Raw genomic sequence first — 26,424 nt, 5'->3', positions numbered from 1 at the left:
TGTGCAGCTGGATAACATTGGGGTTGGGCGGGGGGCGACCGCTGGGGGGCCCTTCCCTCGTCTCCAACCAGCGCTGTAAGGAAAGCTGATGGCGAAGTTCGGTTTTCCAGGCTTCCCCTGGGCCCCCGGAGTTCCTGAGGCCCATACGAGGGAGGCTGGGGGATCCTCTGGCCGCCCAGGCAAGGCTACTCTAAAGGTGCCCACATGCCTTGCAGCGCCCTCCGGACTCTGGAGAAAACGTCCTGCTCTTCCCAGAGTTGGGTGGGATGCTGGTAAGAGATACTTGAGAGTATGAGAAAGGTAGACTTGAGAAAAGGCTCCTCCTAACAGAGTTTGAACAGTTTCTCTTCCCAGACCTTTGGGAAGAAGGGAAACAAACCTATGTCCCTGGGAAAGCCAAGTTTCCCCGTGTGGTGGCCGGGGTGAAAAACCACCTGTTGCCTGAAGTTCTGTCCTTGAATCAGGACGTTCTTGGGGCCCCTGATGAGGAGATGTAGGATGTCAAAGAGCAGGAATTTCAGTCTCCCTGCCCTGAATGACTCATTTTCATGCCACTGCCACTCCTGCAGCAGAGTTCAACTCCCCGTTAGAAACTACTGTTCAACTATGTAGGTACTTTGTTAGACCCAATAATCTCAGTTCTTATCTTAGCAGCAGCAGCAGCCCTGTCACATGCAGACAGAAATGCACAAAGGCTACTCTGGTGTGCGAGCTTCCTCTGCTTCTGAGCTTGGCAGCAAGGTGAGGAAGAAGCCAGGACAAAAGGCAGAGGTGAATGAAAGATTAAAAAAAAAAGAGGGGAGAGCAGATTAAAAAAAAAAAAAGAGGGGAGAGCAGAAGACTTGTAACACTACACTCAGAACTGTCACCAGTTCCATTATAAACCTCTTTTATAGGTGTTTTATTACTTGGTTGTTAGTTTTTAAAACACAAACCTCTTTAGGTTAAATCCGGACACTCTCAGACTCAGCCCAAGGAAACGAAACAAGGTAAACTCAGCCACTGATCGGCTTGGCAACTTTTGAATTACATTACTGATGAAGCAAATGCCGCCCCCAACCCCACCCTCGTTGGGTTTTCTAAGTCTCTTCCTGTCTGTTTCAGTTAGGATCTTCAATAACTTGCTCAAGGAGAGTTTTCACAAGCCATTAGTCCATAACTCAGTCCTGTTCATTTAGATTGTTTCCAAGAAGGGCATTTATAAGGTGTGCTTTTCCCCCCATAATACACATGCTAGGTAGGAATTTTCTCCAAGAAGTTACAAAGTAAATTTAAGGATACTGGCTGACTCATTAGCCCTTCTGTTTTGCTTTGTTGCATTTCTGATAGTCTGCCCAGATGCACTTTATTTTTTAAGTTACATTTTGGTCCCTTGGGGTGACATTTATTTTCTTGAGACAAGGTCTTGCTCTGTAGACCATTTGGCCTCAAACTCACAGCAGTCCTCCTACCCAGTCTCCCAATTGATAGAATTTCAGATAGTAAACCACCACGCCCAACCCTCAGACTGCATTTTATCTGGAGCAATAAAATAAACCATGTCTTAAAAACAAGGTTTAAAACTCTAGATCTCTATATTCGAACCAAGTATGTTAAAGATGCAACTAAAACCAGTAAGTCAAGTCTACGATGGCCAGCCTTCACTCATCCCTTTTGCCACTAAAAGGAAGGCCTGACACTTAGAGCTGTCACAGTGCTAAGGATGAAACCCAGGCCCTTGGGCTCACTGTGCACAAGAATTTCCAGAGCATCACAGTAATCAGACTCTTTAAAGAACTTGCTTAATGCTCATGGTTCAAGCCCCAGCCACCCTGAGAGCAAGGGAGACAGCAAAAAAATAGATTGACATTTGTCTAAATCTTTGTTGATGTAGAAAACTCGGAAAGCAGAAATATAGTGTAATGTCTTTTCCTAACAAAATTATCCAACGGGTGTGGCAAGAAAGGGGAACAGTTTTCCCACTGCTATTCCCCTGGAGGGTTACTTGTCCTTTGATAAATCTGCCTCTTCAGATAAGTAGGACTGAGAGGATAACAGAGACGCAGCCAGATAGATACTCACTGCTCCCTCTTAAACCTCTTTCTTATCTGTGGTATCTCAAGTCTCTGCTGAGTGAAATAGCTCAATTAAGTTAACCTAGGAATAGCGAGAATTGAAAACCAAGCATAGCACACATTCTGCACCATCATAAACCAGCATCTTATCTCACCTGTTCACCACCACCGGAAAACAGCTAGCCTCTGCCAGAACTATTGACAGCTATTTGTGCTGTTTAGTGCAGTCCACAGATCACTGGAATCGGAATGATCTGGGATGCTTCCCAGATAGCATCCTTGGCCCAACCCACCTTCTGATTCAGTAGCTCTGGAATGGGTTGCCAGATCTACAACTGTTAGCTCAAGACTTGTATTGAAATTCTCAGTTTTTTGAATTTGAGAACTGTTAGCCTAGGCTGAATTCTTCCCCCTCAACAGAAATAATTCCATGATTTTCTTAGCCAGAATTAGGACTGGAATGATTCCGAGGTGTGACCCATGTGTCCTTGAGCTTTAACAACAACAAAACAAAAAAAGGGCAGAGTAGGTGGGGAAGGAGCCAAAGGGAACTACAGGAGTTTTGATCTTTGGGGCTTGTTTACTTGCTCTAAGACAAGTCAGATAAGAAGAGGCCAGCCTGGTCTACAAAGTGAGTTCCATGACAGCCAGGGCTACACAGAGAAACCCTGTCTCAAAAAACAAAAAAAAAGTTCCAGGTACACTCACACTGATTTGGGGGAAAGTGGGTAAGGAAGCAGCAGACATAAAGACCTTGAACTTTCTTATCCAGGACCGAGGCTGTGAGGAATTCTATGTACCTTTAGTTATTAGGCCCTTAGAAAGCATTAGCTCAGGACTACAGAGAGTACTATCTGCTCTTTAGAGGACCCAAGTTCAGTCCCTAGCACACACATAGCAGCTTACAACTATCTAACAACAGTTCCAGGGGAGCCAACACCCTCACATGAGCATAAGAGCATGCAAATGACCAATGCACAAGAAAAACAATCATTTAAAAAAAAAAAGTATTAGCCTATGCAAACCTTCAAACTGCCAAGGCTAATTAGGAATGGGTAGCCACAGAGTTCTAACATCTGATTTCAATAGTCATGAACAGACAAGGTTATCGGTCAATCGTTAAATGATTTAATAACCTCAAGCTCTGTAAAGGAACACCCCAAGTTAACCTCAGATGGTATCACCCCACACCTCATATGTGCCTTCCTGCTTTGTGATTGATTGGTTGCTTGCTTCTGTTTTGTTGAAGCGGGCTAGCATGGAACTCATTGCATCTCTCTCTGGCTGACCTCCAATTCTGAAAGCTTCCTGCCTCAGCCTCCAGAAGCTGAGCTGTAAGCTTCACCTCTATAACTTCAAATCCTTTAAATGCATTCTGGATCAAATCTGAAACCAGTGAGCCAATGCAGGACTACACCCAACACTATTCTTTCTCTCCGACTTGTGGCCAGCTCCCTCGTTCTCTCTGTGCAGTGCCCTCCCTCCCTACTGTATCTGACAGAGACCTTGAAGGGCTCTTGGACTTCTAGGCTCTGCTGCTGCTTCCTGTCAAGTTTTCCTGGCCTGTGCAGGGGCCCACAGCATTCTGGTCCCTACTGTAGCCCTGGTCTGTATAAAGTTTAGAGTTTGTTGAAGGACCAAATAAATAAAAGCATTTATCCAATCCTATGATCACAGGCTTTCCTAATTAATCTTTCTATTGTACAGACCACCAGCCTGCTCATTGGAATAACTGCCCTTTATCTATGAAGCAATTCATATGTGACTCTTGCTTTAGCCATATTTAGAATCATCTGTGTTAGCCTAACCTTTCTTTGCCCTAGGTCTCACATGAGACTAATTAAATTAGAATATTTGGAGGTAGGGTCTGCTATTATTTGTTTGGGGTTTTTCATTTTCTCTTGTTTTGTTTTGTTTTTTAGTATAGAATGGAGTTTATTCAGGGCATGGGGAAGAGAGTTAAGAGGCAGAGAAAGGCGGAGAGAGAGAAAGAGAGAGAGAAAAGAGAGAGAAGTAGAGACCAGCCATGAGTACATGGAAGGGGGCTGGGAGAAAGGAATGGGGAGAGGGCGGGAGCAAGAAGGGAAGAGCAAGAGCAAGAGAGGAGCAAGCTCTCTTGTTTTTAATAAGGGAGAACTGGAGCTGGAAAGATGGCTCAGAAGTTAAAAGAATTTGTTCTTGCAGAACCCAGGTTCAGTTCCTAGCATCCACATTGGGCACAGCCACCTTTAACTCCAGTCCCAGACAATCCAGCTCTCTCTTCTGGCCTTTGTGGGTACCTGTGGGCATGTGATATACTTACATATACATACATTCACACTAGAAACTTTAATTTTTGTGTAAATAAGACTGAGCCTTACATAACCCAGGCTGGCCTAAAACTTGCTGCCCTTCAGTCTAATTTGTGAGCCTTCTGCTCTCACCTCCTAAGTGCAGAAGACAGGTGCATCCCCAGCCCAAGTTTATTTACTTAGTGCTGGAGGAAGAAACCCGGGTTTCAGACTTGCTAGGTAAGTACTCTACCATATTATACTAAGTCCCCAGTCCTCATCAGCATCTTTTCAAAACACCCTGTGCAAACTTACATACTTACATAAGACTCTGTATAGGAAATCTTCAGGCTTATGAAGTTTGCTGTCTAATATGTATTTAAGAGATAGCATTTAGATTAATAGATCTATATTTAACCAACCAAGCTGACCAGTTGTAGTGGCTCTCCTATAATTCCAGCACTCACAAGTCTGGGATTCTATCAGGCAAAACTGAGGACAGTTGTAGGCAGTCTAGGTGAATCCAGGCCCGCTGCACTAAAGAAGAGCCTTGAAGGCATTTGTAATTCTTTTACCCTTATTTTTTGGTGTGGTGTTGGGGATTGAAGCTAGAAGCTAGGACCTGTTGTATGCTAGGTGAATACTCTATCGGCTGAGCCATACCTCCACTCCCTGTGGAATTCTGTATCTGAGCTTGTTATATGAAAGCTTAAGTATGTCTTTCACAAGAGAGTTTCTGAGTTAGCAGGATGGCTCAACAGTCTCATCCATTGGCCTTCCTTGGGATGGGACTGAAAAGATGAACTTGCAACATGAAGTTCGGTGTAGAAGTTGTCAGTTTAAATTATGTGATGCTTGGCTACACGAGTATCATATGGCTGAGAAGGAAAACTTAGAGCCTGTGTCATCAACTCTGTTGAGAAAATGGGACATTTCCAGATATAGAGTGCTTAGGATACATGAGCACTGTCTGAGAAGATTGGCCTCTAATGCAACAGTTGTATAGACAACAGAATATTAGTATCTAGATTATATGTGAAAAGAACTTATAAAAGTCAACTTTGTGTTGTTTCTTGGTTTTTTAGATTGGTGTTTATACTATAGCCCAGACTGATCTCCAACACAAGGCACTCTTCTTGCCTTAAATTTGAGAATTATAAACATGAACTACCAATACCAATTTTAAAAACTCTTGCCAGGCATGGTGGTGTACACCTTTAATCCCAGCACTCGGGAGGCAGAGGCAGGTGGATTTCTCAGTTCGAGGCCAGCCTGGTCTACAAAGTGAGTTCCAGGACAGCCAGGGCTATACAGAGAAACCCTGTCTCGAACCCCCCCCCTCCCAAAATATAAACAAACAAACAAAAAACCTCTCTTGGTTAAATGCATTCATTTATTTAGCAAATACTTATCAAGCATCTATCATATGCTAGGACCTGTGCCAATCTGAGAGTATGTTGCTGCCCACATAAGACTTACTGCCTCACAGAAAACAAGGGTTGATTGTCTTATTTCTAAGATTTATTTTTATTTTATATGTATGAGTGTTTTGTCTAAATTTATGTCATGTACTGAATTCATGCCTGGTGTCTGAAAAGCCAGAAGAGGGCACTGAACTCCCTGAAACTGGAGCTACAGATAGTTGTGAGCCTCCATATGGGTGCCAGGAACTAAACTCAGACCTCTGCGAAAAGCTGCAAGTGCATTTAACCACGGTTCCTCTTTCTAGCCCTCAGTTATTGCCATTGTTTTTTAAACATGTGTTTTCCCTTTACGTTGTCTGTGGTATTGAGTACTGCATAAGAGTACAGGCGCTTGGAGGCCAGAAGGCATCTGATCCTCTGGAGCTGGATGTGAGGTGCTGTGAGCCACTCACTTTGATGCTGGGAATTCTGCTCCTCCATAAGAGCAATACACAACACACACTTAACCCCTGAGCCATTTCTCCAACCCATAGGGGTTTTAATTTTCATTTTTACTGGTACTGAAAATTGAAAGTATGCCCTCATCTATGCTAGCAAATGTGGCACTGCTCCAAGCGCTTTGTTTTCATTATCAGTGTCCTTTTTGAGACAAGGTCTAGGTTGGCCTTAGAATTGTGGTTCTTCTGCTTCAGTGCCCCATGTGACTGGGATTACAGCCTTGTCCCAGCAGTGTTAGCTGAGACTCATGCCTGTCATCTCAGCACTTGGTAGGCTACAGATCTCTGTAAATGTGAGACTAGTCTGCTGTACATATTGAATTCCTGGCCAGCCAGAGCTACTCAGCAAGACCTTGTCTCAAGTAAAAAAAAAAAAAAAAAAAATTACACACAGGCACACACACACACATAACCAAAAGGGCACTAATATCTAAACATTATATACAGTGTATATATGATTATTGCTATTTTTCTTCTATGGTATGAGTGAGTATATACAGCAGCCATCTCAGCTTTTCCCTTTGAAAGATACAAGGGATACGTCTTGAGTAGCTCCTGTCCACTACAGTTATTCCAGCTGCCCCTTTTGGAGTTTGCTGCCTATTAGTCTGCTTCACGTGCCTGGCCTTGGTGGTTGATAGGACTTGGTGAACGAGTAACTGGGACTAGTAACTGGGACTAGTAACTGGGACTAGTAACTGGGACTGAGCTCTTGTTCCTTCCCATTCTTGTGCTATATCCAGTGATTGCCCTAGTAAAGAGTCCATAATAAGCCCTAGAGCTTGCTTCCTGAACTAACAACATCAAACCTAGATTACCTGGAGTCCACAGTATCCATCCTTGTGACAACTAGACTACTGTTCCCCAGTTCTTCTCCATGTTCCCTCATGGATCAATGCTTTCCTTTCCATTAGGGCAGGCCATGGGTTCAATCCTCACTGGGGATGAAAATGAGAAGCAATGCATCTTATTTTTGGAGTCTTGTTTGTATGTTTGTTTTATTACATATAAGTACACTGTAGCTGTCTTCAGACACACCAGAAGAGGGCATTAGATCCCATTACAGATGGTTGTGAGCCACCATGTGGTTGCAGGGAATTGAACTCAGGACCTCTGGAAGAGCAATCAGTGCTCTTAATCACTGGGCCATCTCTCCAGCCCTGGTCAAGAGTTTAAAAACAAGGGCACGGTAACACATATCTATAATCCCAGCACTTAAAGGCTGAAACAGGAGGGTTGTAAATTGGAGGCCAGGCTGGTTACATAGTAAGAAAATGTGGAACTGGGGAGATGGCTCAGTGGATAAGAGTGCGTCCTGTACAAGAAAGAGAATCCACCTTTTCACCCCTGTGAAAATAAAGCAGCATGACATGGCATTAGGCACCCGAGCCACAGCACTGCTTGGGGGGACACAGGGGGATACCTGGGACTTGCTGGCCACCAGCCTAGCTCCCAGTCCAGTGAGAGACCTTGTTTCCAAGGATTAAGGTTGAAAGTAGTGATAGAGCAAGACATTCAGTGTCCTCCCCTGGCCTCCGAGGGTACACACTGCACACACATATACTCCACATTGATTGATCGATCACAGAGGCTCACACAGAAGAGAAAGAATTAGAGTGACCCATTCTCCATCTCTTCTCTTCCTTATCGTCAGTAACATCTCAGAAGACATGGGCTCCACAGGATGAGCAACAGGTTGGCCTAACTCTGTTTAGATTAGACTCCCGAGTAACTTAATACAGGTGATTCCTTCCACGGTTCTAACTTGTTACAAGGAGAACAAACTTCGCTGTGTTAAGCTGCACAGAAAATGAAGTTTATCTAATACAGCAAGCAGGTGGTGTTGTTCACACAAACTCCTGAATGCAACCCCTCACAAGTACATCTCTAGCCCTGACCTTAACCAAAACACTGAGAAGCAATACACATACTTTTTTGCTTGTTTGTTTTTGGTAGTTTTTGAGACAAGATTTCTCTGTATAGCCCTGGATGTCCTGGAACTGGCTCTATAAACCAGGCTGGCCTCAAACTAGAGATTTGCCTGCCTCTCCCTCCCAAATGCTGAAATTAAAGGTGTGTGCCACCAACTTGAGGTTTCCAAACCATTTTTAAAGAAACCTTTGTGCCCTTCAGTACCTAAAATGTTTGGTCCTTACAGATCACAGTTTCTATTTTTGTTTTGACACGTAGAACATGTGTCCCAGGCTAGTCTCAAAACAGCCTCTGCCTCTTAGGTATACCACTCAGCTTAGTCCCAGATATCTGCCACAGCACTGCAAAATGAACTATCACAGAAACTGGCTTCCTGACTTCAAAGTAACTGTTTTCTCATTGCTGTGAATGGAGCTTTTGGAGATACGGATGTTGCTTGGGGATAGGCCTGCATCTCAAGGGAGAGAGAAATAAATTCTGCCTTGAATCTGTTCAAAACTCTCTTGGCAGCGTCTAGGTCTAGTCTTAGAGCTCTAAGACATGGCTAATGACCTAGGAGCTGCTTTACACGACAGCTAAGAGAAGCACGATTTATTCTCATCAATTAAAGGAGTTGGGGAATGACGCTGACATGGTGTTGTGCAATTCTGTGGCTCCACTCAAAACCTTGGAGGATAAACAGTGTGAGAACTTGGGCTGCTGAAGTGGACTCCAGGAGCACATTTGCTGAACATGGCTTTAAAAGTGTCTGGTGTAACAATGTTGTTAATAATAGCTAACACTCATGGAGTACTTACAAAGCTAAGTGATTTCCCTGAATTGGCTCATTTGGTCCTCACAACAATCTAGTTTAAATACTGCTATTATCCCCTGTTCTACAGACAAGGAAACTGTGACCCTGAGGTGCAGAGTACTTGGTGGGAGGTCAGTATTCCTAGCCAGGCTTTTTACCATTACATTCTGCTTGCCCCTCCGGGAGGCTGAACTACAGAACCTGGCTGGCTGAAGCCATTCCTCCAGAAGAGTGGCCTTCTCTAGGTATTCAGGAGTTCAGGACTGCACTTTTTTTTTTCTTTTTTTGGTTTTTTGAGACAGGGTTTCTATGTGTAGCCCTGGCTGTCCTGGAACTCACTTCGTAGACCAGGCTGGCCTTGAACTCAGAAATCTGCCTGCCTCTGCCTCCCGAGTGCTGGGATTAAAGGCATGTACAACCACGCCCAGCTTAGGACTGCACTTTTGAGAGCAGCAGATTATTGACAGATGCAGATCTGAGGAGCCCATGATCTTACTACACTATAGGCCATCAGTGGGAGAGGAAACTGGCACCAGGAAATCAGATATCAGAGCCCAGGGAGGGTGAACTGATACTAGGGATAGAAGGAAGGAGTCCTGAAACACAATGCATAAAAAAGAAGGTGTTACTGGTAGTCACCAAGACAACAGTCATAGGTCAGGTATGGATAGGTCTGGAGACATGGACAGACAGGCAGACAGGCACACAACCAACTGAAAGGATATGGGAATTACCACTTTCTTTGGACGACAAAAGCCTTACACTTAATTGATGCGAGGATTGTTTTACAAAGAGGGTGGAGTGAACGGCCAGAACTGCTGTGCCTTGGGCAGCAGCAGCTGCCTAAGTAGGGGCTCATAGGAGGCCTAGGCAAAACCAGCCATGTACCCGCCCCCACCATCCAGTGCCATCCCCAACTACCAAGCTGCCTGTTCTTTGTACCTTTATCATTCTCCAGCCCACAGTGCCAGCTAAGTCACTCAGCTGTCACAATGAGGCCTTGAGCTGCAGGATACAATATAACTCCTGGGAGACCTCCCTCAGGCTGAGGCCTGAAGGCTGAGGCCAGCCTTTCTGGTGCCCAGGGAGCAGCAGCTGCATCTCCCAAGTTGCTAAATTAGCAGGACTCTTGTTTTGCTTTTAATTTTTTTGTGTGAACTCAAGAATAGGTGGCGGATGTCTTGGCAGAATGTGAATGAGAGCCTTACTGAAAGAATTCACCTTGCTAAAGGGTGGCTGTCAGGCACACAAAACCCAAGTGAAGCAGGCTTTTGCTCCAGCCTCTTGCTCACCCTCCCAGGCAGTAATCAGCCTCCCTTCCCAGGATCCCTCGACAAGCCTGCCTCCTGGCCAGGCAGACCCCAGAGCAAAGGCCTGCAGGAAGAGGCAGACAAGGCCAAAGTTTCTACAAACTAATAGACTTGCTTCTGACAAGGATCCTAGCTGGCAGGCCAGCATTATTGCCATACTGGCTTAAGAATGGCCCGTGTAGCTGAAGCATCACTCCAAGAATGGTGACCCTAGACCATCGGTGCTCGTGCAGAAATTGCAGAAGTGCTGCTTTTGTCTAAGCATCCCTTTCAGCCCTCTTTGATGCAGTGCACAGTGCCCCCAGAGCTCTCTACTGCAGAGTGCCAGATGACGCTGAGGCCCTGGGAGCCCAGCACCCTTCAGTGCTGCACCCACCGACGCCTTGGTTCACAGCAATCTGTATCTTTGTGAGACAAACGATAAACAGAAGAACTGACTTTTTGTTTGTTTGTTTGTGAGACAGGGTTTCATATAGCCCAGGTAAGCCTTGAACTTGGTATGTTGCTTATGTTAACCCTGAACTACTGATTCTCCTGCCTCAATCAGATTATAGGCATATGCCACTTTAAAATATACATTTGTGTCTTATTTGATATTTGTCTGTATGCAGGCAGACCCCAGAGCAAAGGCCTGCAGGAAGAGGCAGACAAGGCCAAAGTTTCTACAAACTAATAGACTTGCTTCTGACAAGGATCCTAGCTGGCAGGCCAGCATTATTGCCATACTGGCTTAAGAATGGCCCGTGTAGCTGAAGCATCACTCCAAGAATGGTGACCCTAGACCATCGGTGCTCGTGCAGAAATTGCAGAAGTGCTGCTTTTGTCTAAGCATCCCTTTCAGCCCTCTTTGATGCATACTTGGCCATGGATGCCACAGTGGCAAGTGTAGGTCAGGGGACAATTCAGGGTTTGATTTTTGCCTACCATGTAGGTCCCAAGGACCCAACAGGGATCATCAGGCTTGGGGGAGTGGTAAGCACCCTTACTCCCTGAGCCGTCTGGCTAGGCATATGTTACATTTTAACAGTATTTTAGTTTTTGATTTTTCATATGTAGTTCAGGTATGGTTGAGCCCTTGAAAGACCCACAACGTGAGGACTCCCCCACATTCTGACTCAGGAGAGGCGACATCCCAAAATCACCAACAAGAAACAGTCTTGCTGCAAATTGCAAGAGGATTTTTATTCAAGAGCGCTCTCTGGCCCACGGTCATACACCACGCAGGGGTAGAGGACTGTGGCATGCCGAGTAGCTGAGTAAGGGGGTATTTAAAGGAAGGAACCACAACTCAAGGAGGTGGGAAGGGCGTTGTTGGAAAATACCAAAAATACCAGTTAAGAGTCACAAGGAAGTACAAAGTTACAAGTGTCAGGTTATCTCTCAAGACAGTTTCTAAGAGCCCCTAACAATCTAAGAGCCCCTAGCAATAGCACCTTTGCATAGTGGGTTCCAGCAATGGTCAGGGTGGGTCAGGGTGACTTTCTTTGAATGAACACTCTTTGAACCCAGGAAGCGGGTGGGTGGAGGAAGGAATCTGGTTTATGATGAGCATACCTTGGAGCACTGAGTTTACTACTCTTTCACCCTCATAGTCCCAGCAGCTGGAAGGCCAAGGAGGAAGATCACTTGAGTCACAAGTTCAAGCCCAGCCTGGGTAACATATAACATAGTGAGGCCCTGCCCCTCTCAAAATAAATATTTAAATGCAGCTGAACACACAATTCAACATGAGCAACTCACAAAAGTAGTACTAGCCAATACACATACAGAGTGTTTGGAATGACTAGGCACTAAGTCCACGGTGGTCATGAGACTTCTTCCTTTCTAGATTAATAAACATTAAAAATATTGTCAATGCTTTTTTTAGAAATACATTTATCTTCAGCGATGAGTATCATTCATTGAATTACAAACACCCTACTATCAGAATGTCTTTTTAAAATGTATTTTGGGGCTGGAGAGATGGTCCAGCAGTTAAGAGCACTGACTGCTTTGCCAGAGGTCCTGAGTTCAAATCCCAGCAACCATACAGTGCCTCACAACCATCTGTAATGAGATCTGATGCCCTCTTCTGGGGTGTCTGAAAACAGCAACAGTATATATATATATATATATATATATATATATATATATATATATATATATAAACACACAAATATAATAAATAATGTATTTTGATGGCTAAAGTGATGATTCCGCAGTTGAGATGCCCCGAGTACAATCCCCAGCACCCACACGGCAGTTCACACCTTTCTGTGACTCACTTCCAGGGCTTCTGACACCCTCACATGCACACGTGCAGCAAAACACCAATGAAATAAAAATAAATGACACGTTTTTAAAAATGTAGGGGCCAGCTATAAAAGCCCATATGTACTTGAACTCTCGACCCATCTGCCTCAACCCGCTGAAGGCTGATACCAGAAATCTGTAGCACCCACTCAGCTTACAGTTTTGAATTTTAAAGTAAAAGTCAGCAGGTGGGTCTAGACTTGCCTCAGAGGGAGTTTTGAGAACAGCACCAGCTATCAGCCAAAGGTTCTGTACCACCCAACAGGAGATATCCCATCAAAATTCAATTTGCATTTCTTTGACTAGAACTTGGGTGTTCCTTTTCATGCGTTTAAAAGGCATTTGTATTTCCTTTTCTTTGAACCCCCATACTGGGTTCCTGGCAGCCATTAGAGTTTTTTTAATAAAAAAAAAATGTTAGGTCAGGTATAGTGGCTCATGTCTATAACTGCATTTAGGAAGCAGGAAAGTCAAGATGACAAGGTCAAGGAACCAGACAGATGGCTTAGTAAAGATCAGTATTGCTTGCTCCCGCAGAGGACCAACAGTACAGTTCCCAGCACCCATCGCAGGGGGCTCAGAACCACCTGGAACTCCAGCTCCAGGCTATCTGAAACCACTGACCTCCTCAGGAGCTACCTACACCTGTGCACCTACACACACACACACACACACACACACACACACACACACACACACGTAATTAATTTTAAAATAAAAATATGCCGGGCGGCGGCGGCACACGCCTTTAATCCCAGCACTTGGGAGGCAGAGGCAGGCGGATTTCTGAGTTCGAGGCTAGCATGGTCTACAAAGTGAGCTCCAGGACAGCCAGGGCTATACAGAGAAACCCTGTCTCGAAAAAACCAAATAAATAAATAAATTCAAGGTCAGATTAAGGTTAGCTAGCAAGTTTGAAACCAGCCTGGGCAACACAATGTCTTGCCTCAAAAAAAAAAAAAAACAAAAAAACAAAAAACAAAAAAAACCCTACAATCTGCCTAGGTGCTCTGCAATTGCTTTTTCTGTTGCTATGAGACACTGCACTGTTGAAATCCACTAATTCATATTTTCCTGGGCTTCTGGAAGGCCAGGGCCATGGCTGTCCAGTTCACCATCTGAAGCCCACGTGGGCAGCCAAGAGACAGATACCTTTCAGGGCTGTGACTCTGCTTAAGTGGCAAGTAGACAGGTGACTCCTTCTAAGGAGTCTAAAAGGAGAAAGCTAGCTGGAGCTCTACCAGCCTTCTTCAATTGTGACAAAATGAGATTTCTAAAACATTACCCCAGCTCAGACAGCAGCCTCCACAGTCTAGAACAGATAAATACAGACAGGTTCATCCCAGCCTCTGCCCATAAGTCCCCATGCCAGCCCCAGCCAGGGTCCCTGCAGAGTTCCACACTCACTGACTCCCAGCATCCCCTGGGCCAGAGCAGCTCCAGAAGCCTGTAGTCTTCCAAGACCAAGGGTGGCCTAGACTGGGTTATGAAAGTGATTAACTCTAATCCAAGGACCCTTGAAGAGACCCTGTCTATACCTGGAAGAACCAAGTAATGAGAAGGTGGAGAAGAACCAACACTGGAGCGGGCCCTCTTGGCACCTGTGCTCTCTCCCAGAACTGACACCCAGCACCTATGCTACCCCCAGGTTGCCCGCTCCCATGCCCTCTGCCCTGAATACTGTTGCCCCACCTCCTATGCTATCCGACCTTACCCAACCCCACCCAGCTGTACAGTGCCTATCCCCACCCTCCCGCACATGCTGTCCCGGGTGCGCGCGCGTGTGTGTGTGTGTGTGTGTGTGTGTGTGGCTCATTGTCCATGGGCAGAAGTACAAAGTGAACTTTGTTACCTCAGACTGATTTCATTTTGGCTCTTAGCCATCGGTGCCATAATGCAAGAGACACATTCTATAAGCTAAGAACATCAATGTCACTCAGGACTTCCAAGAGCAAGGGGACACGATACATGGCAAGGAGGACTGTAGTTGCTTTCCTTGCATGACTGACCCTCTCCCCAGAGCCTGAGGCACCCACTCTAACCATCACTCACTCCATCAAGATCATCTTCAGCCATATCATGAGTTTTTGACTGCATGAGACCCTGACTCAAAAACATCATAAAACAAAAGACCTTTTCAATCTTGCATCAGAAGAACTCATGTGATATGATGGTCAAAGAGCAGCTGCAAAATCACTTAAACAAACTCCTATGCGCTCAACCAGACTCCGTGGACAGAGGTTTGCCCATTCTCTTTATAACCCCCTACTGTGTATACTATTATCTCTGCAATGCTCTGTGATTGAGAGTAGACTTAAGACTTTTACCCCTTAAATAGGTCCAGCTTTCACTAACATCAAGGACACCCTTTTAAATGATCACATAATTATCAAATTCAGAAAATGTGGCTTTGTTAAATTGCTGTTATCAAACCTGGAATTCATATTCAAATATCACTAAGTGTCCCAATAAAGGCTTTTATAGCTTTTTCTTTCTTAGACCAGGAGCCAAACCTAGATCTGATGTTTCATTTAACTGTCTCTCCGGTGCAGATCAGTGCCTCCACTTTTGTAACAATTTTAGTGGCCCGGTTCCTTTGGATCTGCCCAGTGTTGCCTGAGTTAAAGTTTAGGGTGTTAGCTAAGTTTTGTTTCTGTGACCTCAGGAGCACCCCTCCTTCTGCTCCCTCCCAGGGCCCCTACACTCCAGTTGCCCTCACTTGCTTTGGTTCTGTCTCCTTTTAATAACTTACATTTGTTGCTGGTTTTGGGGTTGGTTTGAATGGGGTTGATTTGGGTATAACAGACAGGGTTTGTGTACCCTGACCTAGAACTCACCCTGTAGACCAGGCTAGCCTCCAATTCAGAGATCTATCTGCCTCTGCCTCCTGAGTACTGGGATTTAAATATGGGATTTTAATGTGCCCAGCAGTTTTGTTGATGTTAATTAGGAAAAAAATACATGTTTCTTAAAATTTACCATTTTCATTTTTGTTTGTTTCAAGAAAGGGTCTCATTACATTATTCTGACTGGCTGGGACTCACTGTGTAGACCAGATCTGAGAGATCTCCAAGTGCTGGATGAATGGTGTGCGCCACTTCACATGGCATGGGTGAGTTTTAATATGTAACATTCTTTTTGGTTTTTCAAGACAGGGTTTCTCTGTATAGCCCTGGCTGTCCTGGAACTCACTCTGTAGACCAAGCTGGCCTCGAACTCAGAAATCTGCCTGCCTCTGCCTCCCAAGTGCTGGGAATAAATGTGTGCGCCACCAGACCCCCACAATACATAACATTATTTACTGCTTTTATTTACAACTGGTATTGCTTAAGGATATATAATTTCTAATTCAAAAATATGTGTGTCTGTATTTCTGTGTGTGTTTTGAGACAAGGTCTCAAGAAGCTTAGCCTAGGTTCATACAATATGCAGCTGAGGATAGCCTTAAACTCTTCTTTCAAGTGCTTGAGATTACAAGTATGTCCCACCATTCCAGTGTGGTTTAGAGATTGAAGCCATGGCTTCCTACATGCTAGGGCAAGAATTTTACTAGCTTCGTTACATCCCTATAGCCTTACAGTGTTAATGGTGGAGTGTGGGGGTGTACATGTTTATGTGTGTGGGTGCGCTTGTGGAATCCAGAGGTCAACCTCCAGTGTCCTTCCTCAGGTGCCATCCACCTGGATTTTGTTTGAGACAGGGCCCCTCATTAGAGTGCACCCAATAGATTCTGCTGGGTCCTCCTATGTCCTGGGCACGCTCTTGTTACAAGCTTAAGTCACTAAGTCAGGTTGAGTTCTAGGCACCAAACCCAGGCCGTTATGCTCACAAAGCAAGTACCTTGCAGACTAAGCTCTTGTCTCAGCCCCCATAACATTAATTACTTAGAACAGAAAAGGTGCTTGCCTCAAAAGACTGGTGACCCATGCTCAATTCCCCAAACATACTTAAAGGTGGAAGAAGAGAGCCAACTCCATAAAACTGTCCTCTGACCTCCACATGTGCACTCTGGCATATGTGTCACCAATCATCATCATCATCATCATAACAGAAAGAGGAGGCAGAGAAGGGAAGGAAGGTTTGCCTACTGAGAGTTCGTTGGAAGTATTCACAGCACAGGAGAAACAGCTTATAGAAGCTTCGCTGAAAGCCTGGCTCACTTTAGGGAGGGGACTTAGGAGGTGGCCCGGGCTGCCCCTGGGGCTAAGGCTCCCTAGGGAAAACTTTCGAATAACAAGTTTCCTTCTTCAGAACTGAGAAAGTACAGCAGCTTCTCTGATACAGGCCCTGCAGCCACCTCACCTGAGCACTGGGCAGCTCTTTCCCCCACTTGCCCCCACACAGGGTTTCTCTGTGTAGCCCTAGCTATCCTTAAACTCACTCTGTGGACCAGGCTGGCCTCGAACTCCCAAGTGCTGGGATTAAAGGTGTGTACCATCACTGCCCGGTGCACTGGGCATTTCTATGGGGAAAATATGGTGGGGAAAATGGTCAGAGAAAAATACAGCCTTTGCAAGTCAACGAAAATCCACCATTTACTCCCAAGGGCCGAGATTAAAGTGTATCGGCACTGCCCCACTGTGCTCTGTTAATTTAGAGTTGGGATAGACCCAGGTCGCTAAACATGCTAAGCACATGTTTTATGATTTGGTCACACCAGGTCACATTGGCATAGGTGATTGTTCAATTTTCAGTACTGGTGCTTGAGCCTAGAGCCTTGAGCATAAGCAAGCAGGCAAGGGTTCTCTCACTGAGCTATGCGCTGTATTGTATCTCCAGCCCCTTTTATTTTTGTTGATTTTGTTTGTTTGTTTTTTGAAAATGGTCTCACACTGCCCTGTAACTCATTAAGTACCCATGGCTGGACTCTATTCTTGTTTACCTGGGTTTTAAAAAAAAGCGGGGCGTTATGGAGTATGCTTAAGACAGTCCCAAAGTCCACATTCTTCCCAACAAAAGCATGGTCAGGCCTAGCAATACCTCAGTCCCTGCTATCAATTTCTGTCTCAGTTTGGGTTTCTTTTGCGGTGAAGAGACACCATGACCATGCCAACTCTTAAAAAGGAAACATTTAATTGGGGCTAGCTTACAGTTTCAGAGGCTTAGTCCATGATCCTCATAGTGGGAAGCACGTCGGCATGCAGGCAGACATGGTGCTGGAGAAAGAGCTGAGAGTCACATCTGGATCCGCAGGCGGCCGGAAGTGAACTGACTGACTTCCTCCAAGAAGACCATACCTATTCCAACAAAGCCACACCTCCTTTGCCCACAGGCTTATGGGAGACATTTTATTCAAACTGCCACAGCCCTATTGCTAGCTCAGGTTCTCCTCTCTTTAGGATCTTTTGCAGTTCTTATGTTCTCTGCCTCGCCCTCTCTTTCCTTCCATTCCTCCCTCTTGCTCCCTCTCACCAAGCCGTTGAGGCTAGTCTTGAACACATGATCCTCCTGCGAAGCCTTTCAGTACTGAAATTACCTTGCCCAGTTTTTTGGTTAATCTTGTTCATAAATGTATCCATTTGCCTATTTTCTGCTTTACATGGTCTTTTGGTATGATTTTAAACTGATTTTTTTGCAAGGCACACTACTATTGATGTAGATCTAGCCCTTTCAGGTTTGGTTTGTTTGGTTTTCTAGTACCTTTGAGAATTGAATTTAGGGCCTCACACAAGCTAAGCAAATACTCTCCCACTAAGCTAAGTCCCAGTTTTTTGGTTTTTGGCTTTTGTTTGTTTGTTTGTTTGTGTTGGGTTTGGTTTTTTGGTTTTGGTTTTGGTTTTTTCGAGACAGGGTTTCCGCCTGCTTCTGCCTCCCAATTACTGGGATTAAAGGCGTGTGCCACCACCTCCTGGCTTGTTTTTGTTTTTTTAGTCTAGCCTGATACTCACAGCCCTTCTCCTGCCTCAGCTCCTGAGTTCTGAGGGATTACAGGTATTAACTACCACACCAGGTTTTTGGGAGGTCCTCTGTCCTTTTTGATACTGCTTTGTGCACTTCTTTTCTGTGAACAATGTGCACCACATACACACATTGCCCTCAGAGGTGGAAGAAGGCATTGGATCACCCAGAGCTGGAGTTACAGGCTGCTGGGAGCCAAATCTGGGCCTCCCAGAAGTGCAGCAAGTGCTCCTAATGCTGAGTTGCTCTTGGGAAGCCCTGAGGGCTGAGTTACTCTCTGGTTACAGGTTTGCTCAGATTGTTGTAGGTATTTTTTTGTTTTGATTTGATTTGTTCTGTTGAGAGAGACGCTCAGGCTTGCCTCGAACTCCTCACTTAGCAGACACTGACCTTGAACTCCTGACACCCTACTCCACCTTCCAAGGACCAGGCTTACACCCAGAAGCTGCCATCGTTTGGTTTTTACTGGGGTCTGTCTTTTGTTTTTAAGAATTATTTTTACACCGGGCAGTGATGGCGCATGCCTTTAATCCCAGCACTTGGAAGGCAGAGGCAGGCGAATTTCTGAGTTCGAGGCCAGCCTGGTCTACAGAGGGAGTTCCAGGACAGCCAAGGCCATACAGAGAAACCCTGTCTCAAAAAACAAACAAAAAAAAAAAGAAGAATTTGTGCTTGTGGGGCTCAGTGTGCATGCACTTGTGAGTGAGGCCAGAAAACAGTGCCCTCTCCGTGGAGCTCCAGCTGGAGGCAGAAGAAAGCTGGGCCATGCTGGCTCTGGGAGCCAACCCTGAGTCCTGTGGAAGCAGGATGCGCTCTTAACTTCTGAGCTGTCTTTCGGACCCTAAAGATCGGTGTATTTATTTTCATGTGTCCTAGTGTTTTGCCCATCTGTGTGCACGGGTACTACTTATGTGCTTGGCACCCACAGAGGCCAGAAGAGGGCACCAGATGCCCTCGACCTGGAGTTAAACAGGTGATTGAGTATGAGTGTGAGTGCTGGAAACTGAACCTCAGTCCTCTGCTTTCCTGAGGCAAGTTCAAGGGCTCTGCCAGAGCAGGGAGTGCGCTTCACCCCCGAGCAGCTCTCTTGCTAACTCCTGGTTACTAAAATCTTTTTTATGCAGGCTCTTACAGGGTACATTCTCCCTCAGGCACCGCTCTTTCTGTGTTCCAAGGGGGGGGGGCTTGTTGGATTTTTCACTTTATTCATCTGAAAATGTTTTCCAATTTCCCTGCTGTTATCTTTGACCCTCTGGCTGTATAATTTCCACATATTTCTGATTTGCTTCTGCTATAGAACACAACATTCATTTCATTGTGATCAGAGGCAGATTACATGATTTTAATCCTTTTAAATGTATTGAAAACCCTTTGTATGGCCCAGTGTAAGATGTATCCTGTAGCATGTCCCACCTACACGAGAGAGGTAAGGGTGTCCTGCTTTTGTGAGGGTGCCCAGTAGGTGCCTCTTATTTGCTTTATAGTGGTGTTGTTTGAGAGAGTAAGAGATGGAAAGAGATAGGACTCACCAGCCCAATTTCCCAATCCTCCTGTCTCAGTGTCCTGCATGTCCAGGTGTCTGTAGTGCTGTTGACTTCCAGCCACTGTGGATTGGATCCTGCACCATCATTCTTGCCATCAGAAGGCAGAGGGCCTGGACCTCTGTGGCTGGGAGGAGGGGTCCTCTAGTTTTCCTTTCGCTCTGCTTGTTTCATGCACTGTGCCACTCTGTGTTCATGTGACTATAGCTGGCCCTGGGTAGCCACAGGTCTGGAACCCTTCTCATTCTCACACCTGAGATGCTCAAGTCCCTTATATAAAATGGTATTGTGTGTGTGTGTGTGTGTGTGTGTGTAAAGCATGCGCAGCCTCCTGCGTGCATTCTTCCTTTCTTTCTTCTCTCCCTTATTTTTCTTCTTCCTTTCTTTTTCAAAACAGGGCATCACTATGTAGCTGTAGTTGGTTTCAAACTCAGGGATCCACCTGCCTCATGAGTGCTGGGATTAAAGGTGCCATCCATCCAGCTTTTGTCTCCACACCACCTCCTTGCCTCTTCTCTTGACCCAGAGTCTCATGCAGTCCAGACTGTTCTCAAGCTCACTATAACATCTAGGATGGGGCTAGAGAGATGGCTCAGCGGTTAATAGCACTGACCGCTCTACTGAAGGTCCTGAGTTCAAATCCTAGCAACCACATGGTGGCTCACAACCATCCATAATGAGATCTGATGCCCTCTTCTGGGGTGTCTGAAGACAGCTACAATGAACTTATGTATAATAATAAATAAATCCTTAAAAAAATCTAGGATGACTGTGATCTGTATATCCTTGGACCAGGGAGTGGCACCATCTGGAGGTGTGGCCTTGTTGGAATAGGTGTGACCTGGTTGGAATGGGTGTGTCACTGTGGGTGTGGGTATAAGATCCTCACCCTAGTTGCGTGGAAGTCAGTCTTCCAGTAGCAGCCTTTGGATGAAGCATAGAACTCTCAGCTCTGCCTGCGCCATTCCTGCCTGAATGCTGCCAGCACCTTAATGATAATGGACTGAACCTCTAAAACTGTAAGCCAGCCCCAATTAAATGTTGTTTTTTATAAGACTTGCCTTGGTCATGGTGTCTGTTCACAGCATTAAAACCCTAACTAATACAATAACCTTGAACTTCTGATCCTCTGCCTCTACCTTCTGAGTGTTCCGGTTACAGGCACACTGAGGGAATGAGCCCAGGGCTTTCATGTATGTGTAGTCTTATAAACTAAGCTTCACCCCAGCCCCTCTTCCTTCCTTCCTTCCTTCCTTCCTTCCTTCCTTCCTTCCTTTCCTTTCCTTCCTTCTCTCTCTCTCAATCTCTCTCTCTCTCTCTCTCTCTCTCTCTCTCCTTGCTTTAATTATCTATTTAGAAACTCTAGGACAATCTTATTCGAGTTTAAAAGAAAAAGGAAACAAAGCTGGGTGGTAGTGGTGCACGTCTTTAATCCCAGCACTTGGGAGGCAGAGGCAGGCGGATTTCTGAGTTCAAGGCCAGCCTGTTCTACAAAGTGAGTTCCAGGATAGCCAGGGCTATACAGGGAAACCCTGTCTCGAAAAAACCAAAAACCAAAAACCAAAAAAAAAAAAAAAAAAAAAAAGAAAAGAAAAAGTAAAAATAAACAAAAGAAAAGAACAGGATAAACAATCTGTAAGTCTGAGCATCTGCCTGGAGGAGGAGAGTAGAAGAAAGAAGGGAAACCATGCATGGTATTGAGTTATTACTTTGGAAGTCAACTACAAGCTGGGCAGCCATGGGGCAGCAGGCAACTAGCTAGTCAGAGGGCAGCAGGCAGCTAGCCAGAGGGCAGCAGGCAGCTAGTCAGAGGGCAGCAGGCAGCTAGCCAGAGGGCAGCAGGCAGCTAGTCAGAAGGCAGCAGGCAGCTAGCCAGAGGGCAGCAGGCAGCTAGTCACAGAGCAGCAGAGTGGAGTGGATTGTCTTTGTTTGGATGTGGTTCCACTCTATCCCAGGCTAGTCTTACACTTGTGGTCATTTTCCTGCCTCAGCCTAGTACTCAGCATGAACCATCGTCCCCGGGCTCTCCTGCATCCCACAGGCACTTGCACATCATTTCTAACACAGCAGAAGTGAAGCTCCATGCTGATTGCAGCTCTTTTGCATTATTTAGAGGGTAATAAGTGATTTAACCTCTGTGTTGTGTCTAGGTAACTGCACATGCCCAGGTGCCATGGAGGCCAGGAGAAGGCATTGAATCCCTTGGAGCTGAGAGTCAGTCATCTGATTCGAGTGCTAGAACAGAATCCATGCTCCACAGAACAGTACACATCTGAACCACTGGACCATCTCCCCATGCCCCAGAGTGTACTCTTAGCCACTGAGCATCTCTCTTCGTCCTAGAAACAATGATTTTTAAAAGTCTGCAGTACAGAGGAAATTTCCCTAAGATATTTCAGTCCATGTTAGTTGATTCCATAGGCACAGAGTCCACAGATATGAAGGGTTGACAGCATTCATGATTATAAGCCTTCCTGATACACTGAACATTTTACAGCTATGAAATCTTCATTCCTTCTCTGCCTGGTGCTTAGGTAGGCATTTCTGTTCTCTTTTGGTTACTGTTTACATGGTATGTTTTTTTTTCTTTGTTTCTTTTTGGGGGTTAGGGGTGGGTTTTGGTATTTGGTTTTTTGAGACAGGATTTCTCTGTGTAGCCCTGGCTGTCCTGGACTCACTCTGCAGTCCATGCTGGCCTCAAATTCATAGAGACCTACCTGCCTCTGTCTTCCTAGTGCTGGGGTTAAAGGCATGTGCTAGTACTACCTGGCACATGGCATGTCTTTTTATCTCTTTTTGCCTATTTGTGTCTTTGGTTCTTGGATAGATGTCATATAGTTCCATTTATTTACTTACTACATTATGGTATGCATATGTGTGTTTGTTTGTTTATGGGTGGTAAGACAGACTCTCTCAGGCTGGCCTTGAACTCCTGTGTACCTAAGGCTGGACTTATTTATACACCTCATTCCTCTGCTTCAGCCTCCCAAGTGCTGGAATTACAGGCATGCAGCACCATGTCCAGCTCTACAATGCCTTCATTGTTGAAAATAAACCCACACCAATAAAGTGGCAGTTCCTCTCTAGTTACAGAAGCTCTGGAGCAGCGAGAGACCACAGTTCTTTTCTCTTTATATTTTCCTGCGATGAACAATTCCATGTTTCCAGTGTGTGGGTGTGTACCAGCCCACATGCACTTAAACAGAGCAGGTTATTTTTCAACAGGGCCCATCTCAGGAGCACTGGCACCTTCTCACCTGCTGTCCACTTCCCCATTCTTCCTCTCTCTCCATCCCCTGATTTGTCCTCCTCTCTCTTTCTCTTCCTACATCTGCTCTAGTAGGTAACATGACCTAGTGGATAGGCAAATGCTAAGGTTTTGGCACCAAGAACACCTGAGTTTAAATCTCAAATGGCAGCTTGTTTACCTGTAAAATAGATAATTGTTTTGAGGTGGGGGTCATATGTAGTCCAGGCTGGTCACAAACTTATTGTGTGGCTAAAGATGATCTTAGTCTCCTGATCTGCTTGCCTCCACCTCACACTTGATATTACAAGTATGTGTTCCCACACCTGTCAGCCACACATCAAAAATAAATCTTTTCTTCTTTTTTTGTTTTATATTTATTTACACTCCAAATTTTATTCCCTGCCCCAACTCCACCTTCTGACTTTTCCAAAACTCATACCTCCTCCCCACCCCTCTATCTTGACAAAGATGTCCCCACCCCCACCCTCTATCCAACCAGACCTCTTAACTCCCTGGGGCTCCCACTCTCTTGAGGGTTAGGTGCATCATCTCTGATTGATCCCAGACCTGGCAGTCCTCTGCTGTATATGTGTTGGGGGCCTCACATCAGCTGGTGTATGCTGCCTGGTTGGTGATCCAGTGTTTGAGAGATCTTGGGGGTCCAGGTTAATTGAGACTGCTGGTCCTCCTCAGCTTCTTCCAGCTTTTCCCTAATTCAACCACGGGGTCAGCAGCTTCTGTCCATTGGTTGGGTGCAAATATCCACACCTGACTCTTCCATCTGCTTATTGGGTGTTCTGGAAGGCAGTCATAATAGGTCTCTTTTTGTGAGTGCTCCATAGCCTCAGTAATAGTGTCAGGCCTTGGGACCTCCCCTTGAGCTGGATCCCACTTTGGGCCTGTTGCTGGACCTTCTTTTCCTCAGGCTCCCCTCCATTCCATCCTTGAGGTTCTTTCAGACAGGAACAATTATAGATCAGTGTGGAGAGCCTTTGGGGGTTATGCTTGGCAGGAATCTGACATTGGCCAAGGACAAGGAAATGGGCTTCTGGCGGGAATCTGACTTTGGCCATGACAAGGAAGTAAGCTCAGGCAGGAATCTGACATTGGCCAAGGACAAGGCAGTAAGAATCTGGTTTTAGGGTAGAACAAAGAAGTAGGCTCAGATATCTTGATCATCCTTAGAAACAGCAATCACCGGAGTGACCCTGGGGCTTTGTGTTTATTGCTTGATCCCTCATTGTACTACTTGCCCTGAATACTTGCATGTAATTAAAATGGTATAAAAAGTGGATTGGGGGTGGGGGTGGCGCACGCCTTTAATCCCAGCACTCAGGAGGCAGAGGCTGGTGGATTTCTGAGTTCAAGGCCAGCCTGGTCTACAAAGTGAGTTCCAGGACAGCCAGGGCTACACAGAGAAACCCTGTCTCGAAAAACAGAACAAACAAACAAACAAACAAACAAAAAAGTGGATTGAGAAAATTAAATTTGCTTTCAGTCTCAGAATTAACTGGGGTCATGCTACAATGTTGTCTAACTGTCTTTTTTTTTTTTAACCCTCACTCCTGAGCTTGAGAACCTGATGACTGACTGGGCCGGCTTGGTCAGGTCAGAGTTGTGACTGTGGGATGGCAACCCCCTCCCTCACTTCCCTGTCTCCCTACTGGAGGTGGCCTCTATAAGTTGGTGAAACTGTTTGGTTTGGAGATATGGCCTTGTTTTGGAAGAGGTTTGTCACTGTGATGGGCTTTGAAGTTTCAAAAACCTACATCATTGCCAGTTAGCTCTTTCTGCCTCCAACTTTTGGATCAGAATTTAAGCTCTTAGCTGCTGCTCCAACACCATGCCTGCCTACCTGCCGCCTTGCTCTCTGCCATGATGACCATGGACGTTAACCTTCTGGAGCTCCCAAGCTAAATAGTTTCTTTCATAAATTGCTTTGACCATGGTGTCTTGTTATAGCAATAGAAAAACAATTGAGGCAACACCCATACACATAAAATTAATGAATACATAAATAAACCATTTTAAAGAATTTACAGTCTCAAGAACCTGTGTGTGAATTTTTATTCTTTCTAGAGACATGGTTTCTCTGTGCAGCCTGGGCTGCCCTGGAACTCACTCTGTAGACCAGGCTGGCTTTGAACTCACAGAGATCCATCTGCCGCTGGCTTCTGAGTACTGGGATTAAAGGCATTCACAACTATCTCCTGGCTTTAACACACACACACACACACACACACACACACACACACACAAGGCTCAGGATTATAACCTGGTTGTTAGAATGATTGCCTAACATGCATGAACTCCCAGATTTGATTCCCAGGACTATATAAACCAGATGTGGTGGTATATATCTGCAATCCCATCATTCTGAAGTTGAAGGGCTAAAAACCAGAAATTGAAAGTCATTCTTGGCTACATAGTGAGTTCCAGATCATCCTGGGATATAAAAGACCCTGCTAAAGCCGTTCCAGTCTCTAGGGGTTTAATTTTTTCATTTAGTTTATATTTATGTGTACCTGCTTGTCTGTATATGTGCCATATATGTGCACTGCTCTTAGAGGCCAGAAGAGTTGGACCCCCTTGAATTGGAGGTTGCTGCGGGCCACCTGATGAGGGTGTTTGAAACCAAACTCAGGTCCTCTGAAGAGCAGTACAGGCTCTTAACTACTGAGCTGTCTCCAGCTCTGCAGTCGCTATTTTTACTTTGGTGTTTGTTTGTTTGTTTGTAGAACAGGCTGGCCTCTAACTCGATCCTCCTGCTTCTTCTTCTCCAGTCCTGGGATTAAAGGCAAGTACTACCAGAGCCTGGCTTGCCAGTCACTGTTTTGAAGGCTAAATATTGAAAATTCCTCCAGACTCTGAAAGAATACTAGTCAAAAGTGTCTCTCTAGGTCCAGGGAAGTCAGGGATAAGGTGGTTTTCTGCCTCCACCCTTTGACGTCTTTTGCTTACATTTATCCTATAGAAAATTTCTGTTGCTTGGTGACAGCAGGTCTGTCTATGCCAGGGGTGGCAGTGACTCTGCCCTGTGTCTGAGTCATTTCCACAGTTTCACACAGTTAGGATTATGATGGAGAAGGAAGGATCACACTGCTGTCCACACAGGGCTCTCTCTCTGCCTTCCTCACACCCCAGACTTCAAGTTCTGGGTGCT

At 45.4% G+C, this 26,424-nt stretch overlaps 1 long non-coding RNA gene across 1 annotated transcript in view; it reads left to right on the top strand.

Annotated features, from left to right (window-relative positions):
- Positions 1–15,595: 15,595 nt before the first annotated feature.
- Positions 15,596–26,424, top strand: part of Gm30363 — a 33,672-nt gene continuing 22,843 nt past the window's right edge. Inside the window, exon 1 of the long non-coding RNA XR_874393.3 lies at positions 15,596–15,684. This is a non-coding gene — a long non-coding RNA (predicted gene, 30363). The remainder of the gene's footprint in view (positions 15,685–26,424) is intronic.

Source organism: Mus musculus, chromosome 14, assembly GCF_000001635.26.
Source record: "Mus musculus strain C57BL/6J chromosome 14, GRCm38.p6 C57BL/6J".
Lineage (NCBI taxonomy): Eukaryota > Metazoa > Chordata > Mammalia > Rodentia > Muridae > Mus > Mus musculus.
Note: the sequence above shows the minus strand (reverse complement) of the source record. Positions and strands in the feature narration are given on the sequence as shown.